The 7,158-nt window shown below is 42.2% G+C and overlaps 1 protein-coding gene across 1 annotated transcript in view; it reads right to left on the minus strand.

Moving 5' to 3' along the window:
• Positions 1-5,723, minus strand: part of setd3 (SET domain containing 3, actin histidine methyltransferase) — a 96,500-nt gene extending 90,777 nt beyond the window's left edge. The window contains exon 1 of the mRNA XM_050061963.1: positions 5,664-5,723. The gene's annotated coding sequence lies outside the window, so the exon portion shown is untranslated. The remainder of the gene's footprint in view (positions 1-5,663) is intronic.
• Between the last annotated feature and the right edge of the window lie 1,435 nt (positions 5,724-7,158).

Genomic DNA, 7,158 nt, shown 5'->3' on the forward strand with positions numbered 1-7,158 from the left:
TTGACGGATCTGGTGTCCTTTCACTGTCCTGTCAGGTCACTGCAGTCCGCTGAAGGCCACCTACTTACTGTCCCTCACACAAGATTAAAGACGAAAGGTGATAGAGCCTTTAAGGCTGTTGCACCGAAATGGTGGAATGCACTACCTCATGAGCTGAGAGCGGTTAAAAACACATCTGTTTAGGCATGCGTTCCATTAATTGTCCATTGTATCATCTCTGCATTTCGCTGCACTTTACTTTTTGTTTTTGTGTATTTTGCATTGTTTCTGTTATTGTATTTTTTGTATTTTATCTTGTGAAGCACTTGTGAGTCCTCTCTGTGAGAAGTGCTATATAAATAAAATTTACCTTACTTACTTACTTACTTACTTACGCTACTGGGCTTTTATGGGATTGGTGCTAGGTTCTTAAGAGATGCTTCGGCTGACATTGCTCCATACTTAATGTCTATAATTAATCTTTCACTGGGGCAAGGAAAATTTCCCACTCATTTTAAACATGTGAAAGTAACTCCAATCTACAAAAAGGGAAGTAAATCTGACCCTAGCAACTATAGACTAGTTTCAATTTTAAGTGTAATCTCTAAGGTTTTTGAAAAAGTTGTACACGATCAAATTTATGAGTATCCAAGTCTAAATTATTTTATGAGATGCAGTCTGGTTTCAGGAAATCTTGTTCAACAGATACATGCCTCCTGTATATTACTGATTTTATTAAGAGAGAAATCGATCAAGGGAGAATGTGTGGGCTTGTTCTATTAGACCTCCAAAAAGCTTTTGACACAGTCGACCATAACATACTGCTGCTAAAGATGAAGGCTCTAGGATTAGACAGCTCCGCCATTAAATGGCTAGGGTCTTATCAGGGAGGGACCAGTGAGTTTATGTTGGGGAGTGTTGTCAGAGGCCATGCCAGTCCCCTGTGGAGTTCCACAGGGGAGTGTGCTCGGGCCACTGCTCTTCATACTCTCCATCAATGACATGAAAGCTGCTTGCTCCAGCCCTTTATTTTGATATGCTGATGATTCTGCCGTTCTCACATCACACAAAGACATACATTGCATACAGAACCAGGGTTCAATGCTAAGGGTTTTTTTCACTTGCCCGGTTGGGCAAGTTGGTCAGAGATCTACTTGCCCGAAGTCAGTTTTTACTTGCCCTATAAAAATTGTTTAATTTAAGCGGCTATCAATTAACAAAGACTGCATGTGTCAATGTGTCAATCATTCTCCATCTATAATTCTGCGCCCATGCCCACCTCTATTTATTTTTCACCCCTCTCTCCAGTTCTGCTGTATTAACACTGGCTTTAATATACTTTGCTTCCATCTCTCTGCCCTGCTCTACTCTACTTCAACGCTACTTAGCTCTCTCTCTCTACTCTACCAGTAGACTACCACATCCACCTGTTGCACAAAACGCACACAGCAGTGTTTCCCCTACGATGGAGTTGTAGCAGCGGAGGTGAAGCACACGCATGAAAAATAATTTTCACATGCGTGAACCGTTTTTGTATGCTTGCAAAGCACAGCCTGCTGGGATGTTTCTATGTATCTACTGGCACCAGAAGGGCTCTTTAGGACTAAGTACATACAGTACACGCACACTGTCCATAACAATAACTTTGTCAGCTGACAAACTGCACCGGGCTCGGGGTCAGGTTTGGTCAGGAAAATGCGGCCCGAGCCGCTCTAGCGTGCTCACCTGTGTGTGTGGCGAAACTCCACCGTGCGTGATACAGAGAGCAGAGGAGAATTGTTAACGTGTGACCATGTAGAGACAGAAATGATGTAACACCATAAATAGTATGTTGTTATGTTATTATATGAAGCGTTCGTCGCGCAAAGTAATATCAATGGGCGCTGTGGGCAGGACATTGTTACACAGCTGTGCCTGTGACTTCAGGCAGAGAGACCGCTGCATCAGAGCAGAAGAGCACGTTTTAAAATAGATTTATTTTACCAATTAGTTATTAACTTTTACTATTTTTAGCAACTTGCCCAATCGGGCAAGTGAGTTGTTAGTTTACATGCCCGACCTTGAGTTTTACTTGCCCCGGGCAATCGGGCAATCCTTATTGTTGAGCCCTGAGAACATTTTAAGAGGGGATCTAGACAGGGTTCAAACCTGGCTGTCTGAAAATAGGTTGCTATTGCACCTAGGTAAGACCAAATCTATATGATTGGGCTCAACAGTTGAGGTTGAGGTTGAGCAAGGAGGACAAACTTGTTATAACTACTGGAGGGGTAACGATCACATCGCAGCCCTCAATTAAATACTTAGGTTGCATCCTCGATGGGTCTCTAGGGGGCGCTTCTATGGCTCTAAAGACTCTGGGAGAAATAAATGCTAGAACTAGATTCCTTGCAAGAAAGGCTACACTACTGAACCAGGAGTGTCTAAAGATATTAGCTTCCTGTTTAATTCAATGTCACTTTGATTACGCTATTAGTTCCTGGTACTGGAGTCTAAAGAAACATCACAACACAACACAATTACAGAACAAACTAATCAGAGTAGTCCTGGGTCTGAACCACAGGAGCCACATGGGAATGGCTCAGTTTAAACAATTACAGTGGCTACCTGTTGAGACCAGAGCTAGACAGATCCAACTTACTATGGTCCACAAGATTTTGAATAATAGAGCTCCAATGTATTTTAATAATTATTTCAAAAGAATTGCACATGGACATAATACTAGAGCTAGCCGAGGAAATGTTGCCCTAAACACAGGACAAAGACAGGAGGTGAATCCTTAATCTATGTCGGTGCTGTGGAGTGGAATAAACTACCGCTCTCCATACAAGAAACGGAAAGTGCAGTATCTTTTAAATCAAAGATTAGGAAACTACTGTTCCGCGACCTACCTTTATAAGTGTTGACGCTCTTTTTTGCACTACTGTGGTTTCATTTACTATTGCTCTTAATTAACTTGTGATTAATGTAGACTAGGGCTGGGCGATATGGCCAAAAACAAAAAAAAATCTCAGATTTTTTCACAACAAATCCGATTCACGATTTAAATCGATTTTTTCACCTCCTACTTCCAAAAAAAATATTTGCGGCCTGGTAGCACAGACCTGGAGTCCAAAACTTTCAGCATGTGAATAAACCCCAGCTTTTCCACGGTAGCCTATATATGGACACCATGTCTCTTGCAATATACATGCCGACTGCATCTGTGATCACTTTCCACTGGACCCCTTTCTTATCATACAGCAGTGTTTCCCCTACCATCATATTGGATCACAACAGAAGTCATTTAAGGTCACCTTTCCTATAGAACAGGTCTATACCTTGTGCTTTTATTAAACAAACTAATTAGCCTTATGTTACAGGCTGAGCCTGATATGTGTGGCTTGTGTGTGTGTGTGGAGTTGTGTATGTGTGTAGTTGATGTAGGAGGTATGAGACGTTAGTGTGCCAGGTGTGGTGTGTGACGTCAGACGGATGTGTCCCAGGAAGAAAGTGAGGCATGTGCTCTGTTGTTTACATTGAGCAGCCACAGTTAAGAAGCCTACGCAGTTCTGCGTGCTGTTTTTGAGTTATTTCCCTCTATGTAAAAGTCAGACACTGATGAGAGAGGCTGTGCATCATCCCTGCCGTGCTGAAAATAAAGTGCCGTTCTTCAACGCAGACGAAGTCCCGTTGTTTATGTGTTGTTGCCACAACGAGCTAACACAAGCTAAAGGAGCTAATGGTCTTCGGAGGTCCCTTTACTACGGTTCGGGGGTCTGCCAGCTTGGCGTTGGTAACACTTATTTATCTTATTTACACAACGGCATGTCATTTCTGTCCCTACACGGTGCGCGTCTAAAATCCTCCTCTGCTCTCTGTGTCGCACGGCGGAGTTCGGCCCTGATGCACACACACACACACACACACACACACACACACACACACACACACACACACACACACACACAGGTGAGCACACAAAAGCACTGAAGAACTCGTTCCCTTTCTTGACGAGTTCTTCCCCGCTCGCTGCCATGTTGTTTGTGTATTAAGTGTGCGGGGGTGAGGGGTGAGCCCACTCTGAACTACGGGAGCCCAGCAGGGAGCGGCGGTGGGGGATTTAAAATAGAAACTTGATTTTCATTAAAACAAATAAACCTAAACTACAAATTTGAATTGATCGATAAAATCGATTTATCGCCCAGCCCTAATGTAGACTGTCAAGCACTTTACTGATGCATGCCACCACTTGGACTGCTGTTGTAACAGGGACAACAATGGAAATAAGTCCTGGAGTTTTTCGTTCCATCCCTGACAAGTGCAGACATATGTTTTTATTGTTTTAAATTCTGTGTATTGCTTGTGTCAATAAATCAAATCAAAATCAAATCAATGATTTTTTTAAACCTCTATGTATTCAGTTCAGGTAAGCCTCCTCTATTGAGCATCCAGCAGTGATAATAGTCTATTGAGATTCTGTTTAACTGGAGACAAGACTTTTTTTTTTTTTTTTTTTTAACTACACGCAGATCATTAATCCATGAAGAGAAAAACGACTCATTGCAATCGGCTAAGAAATCTAAATGTTATGTGCTTTTTATCCAGAAAAACTACAGGCCCCCTGTTTACTTACATTTGCTTGCAAACAAGTCTTGTTCTTTCCAATATGTCATCAACACTGATGTATGATTATGCGGCCGATGAGGCATCTGAGTTTCTATAGGAATGGTTAACTTCTACAGTAACACCTAAGGTGAGTAGTTTAGTTTAACTTCAGAAAGGTTGTGTTTTTGCTCAGTGACTAGCAATAGAAATTACATTACTGGAGTTAAATCAATCATCACACAGTGTTGACCATGTGGTTTTGAAGACAACCACTTAAGGGTCACAGAAACCGACACTACTTTTCTAAACCTGTAAAATCAGTCAGATATGTACAAAGTGGAATCATTGTTTCATTAAATGTAACGTTATGTAAGTGACAGTAGTCATGCAGACAAAACTCCATGTTCCTGTCCAAGCCTAACTATCACTAAACTTGCAGAAATTAACAATGCAGTAGAATAAAGCAGTAAAACAAAAACGTGGCGACACGTAACACCCCCCTAAGCCGATGACAAAGTTAGAAGTGTGGTTAATCACCAGTGCCCCTGTAATGCCAGTTTCAGCTCCTCTCTGGCAAGTCTCGCATGTAGCTAACGTTACATGTCAGCAAACTGACCACTGAAATTAATCGGTTAGAAGAGTGAACGAATGCTATATCTTTAGCAAGGTGGTTTCAAGGTTTCATTTCGAACCAAGAGTTAGTGTGATAAAGAGTTAGCCCTTCGAGTCATGTGTAGCCTTTCCCACTGGGCCAGCAGCTAGCTCTGTAACGTTAGCATGAAGGAACTACGCTCATCCGAACAGAGACGTAAATGGAGCTGAGAGTGGGGCAGGGTAACGCACAGAGCTCATTCATCTCCACAGGCTGCTCCGACTACACGTTACCAGCCTAGCTCTTAGCTGCTAAGCTGTCAAGTGATAAAGGATTTGCCTGAGTTTTACTAGGGGCTAATCTGCTGGATTGGTCAGCTAGCTAGCCCTGCCTGCTAGAATACAACTGCCTTTACGCCAAGTGCAGGCATTCATACAGAGTAACACTCAACACCATGTCACAACTTTTCTAAAACAAACCATAAACATTTTCTCCGACTCAGTCATACCTTTCTCTAGTGACAGCAGCAGTTCCTCTCTTCTGCACCGAAGCCAACCTTGACTAAATCGCGCGTGATTGGGGCAGTCCTGAGATACGCCCATACGAACAACGCTGGATTGTGGCATTCTGATTGGGTATCGGGAAGCACGCTCACGAAACATGACAGCGACTGGTTGAAAGTGCTGAAATATGTAAATTTAACTGTCCCCCTCTCACTACGCCTTACAATTGGACGCCTACTTTTAGAGAGCTGCAAATGACCAAAAATGGTAATGTGTGAGCTACAATTATTGGTTGAATGCCATGTCAATCATTTATAGTGAGCCGGTTGAGCCAGAGCCCTTGGCACTGGGTTGGTTTATCCACCGCTTTGGTTGAACCTGGTGGTCAGTGGGTCCGCACCATTAGAACGCCGGCGTACATCTACCGCCGGCAGATACATCAAATCCGCCGCTAAATTTAAGCGGCGAGAGCGATTCATCTGTCACCATGACCTCATGGTCCATACAAACACAACCAGGTCTAGGGAGATTCGTTTGAGAACTGATGAATGTCATTCGGGCTTAGTGATGGTGAGATGAAGCCTCATGAGGCATTGAAGCTTTCCAGCAAATTGGTTCAGAAAAGCTGCAGAAAAGGGTTCATTTCTCTAGGCTTCATCAAAGAGCATGGATACCAAGAGGCGAAGCTCAGTTGAACGCCCCATAGCAACAGACTCGCCCATGGTTTTGTCCTACCGCCGCCATTTTGGACTGTCAGCAGACCGCAGCAGACCCGCGTGCATACAAAAACACACAGACAAACTGAAGTATATCGCTATTAATTATGCTTACAATGCTACTCACCTCGTGATAGCTTGGTCACAGCTGCTTTTACACGTTTTTGTAAAGCAAAATATAGACTTTAAAAAACACAAAACCTAGAAAAACGGCCTAGATGGTATCTCTACATATTACATCCACTTATGAGAAGATTAACTTAATTACTCCTTCAAAATCACCCCATAAGCCAATCTACCAATAAATAAATAAATAAAAATCAATATTACTAGAAACACATTAATGGCGACGTCACATAGTCAGGAATAAAGATTTATTTACAGTTTGTACAGTAAGGGGACAGTAATAATAATATTAATAATATATAGGCTATTTTAATATGATATATTTTAATGCTAAAGCAGTAATCAGTTCTGATCTAAATGGTCCAAGAGGCCATATATATGTATATATATATATATATATATATATATATGTACACACACAACAAAACAAAACTGGCATATTAAATTGATATTAAAACACTTTAAAACTTACACCTCAGGGGTTCTTACCTGTCGGGATCCTTCGGGAAACGGTGGAAGGCCAGGTGCGGGGTGTTTCACTTATAGTTGTTGCAGTTAATTGCACTGCACTGTTTTCTTTTAGGCTACTTTTCTTCTCCTCTCTCCTTGACATCTGCAACAACTATCAGTGAAACACCCCGCACCTGGCCTTCCACCG

This window comes from Epinephelus moara, chromosome 14 (genome assembly GCF_006386435.1).
Source record: "Epinephelus moara isolate mb chromosome 14, YSFRI_EMoa_1.0, whole genome shotgun sequence".
In the NCBI taxonomy this organism is placed as follows: Eukaryota; Metazoa; Chordata; class Actinopteri; order Perciformes; family Serranidae; genus Epinephelus; species Epinephelus moara.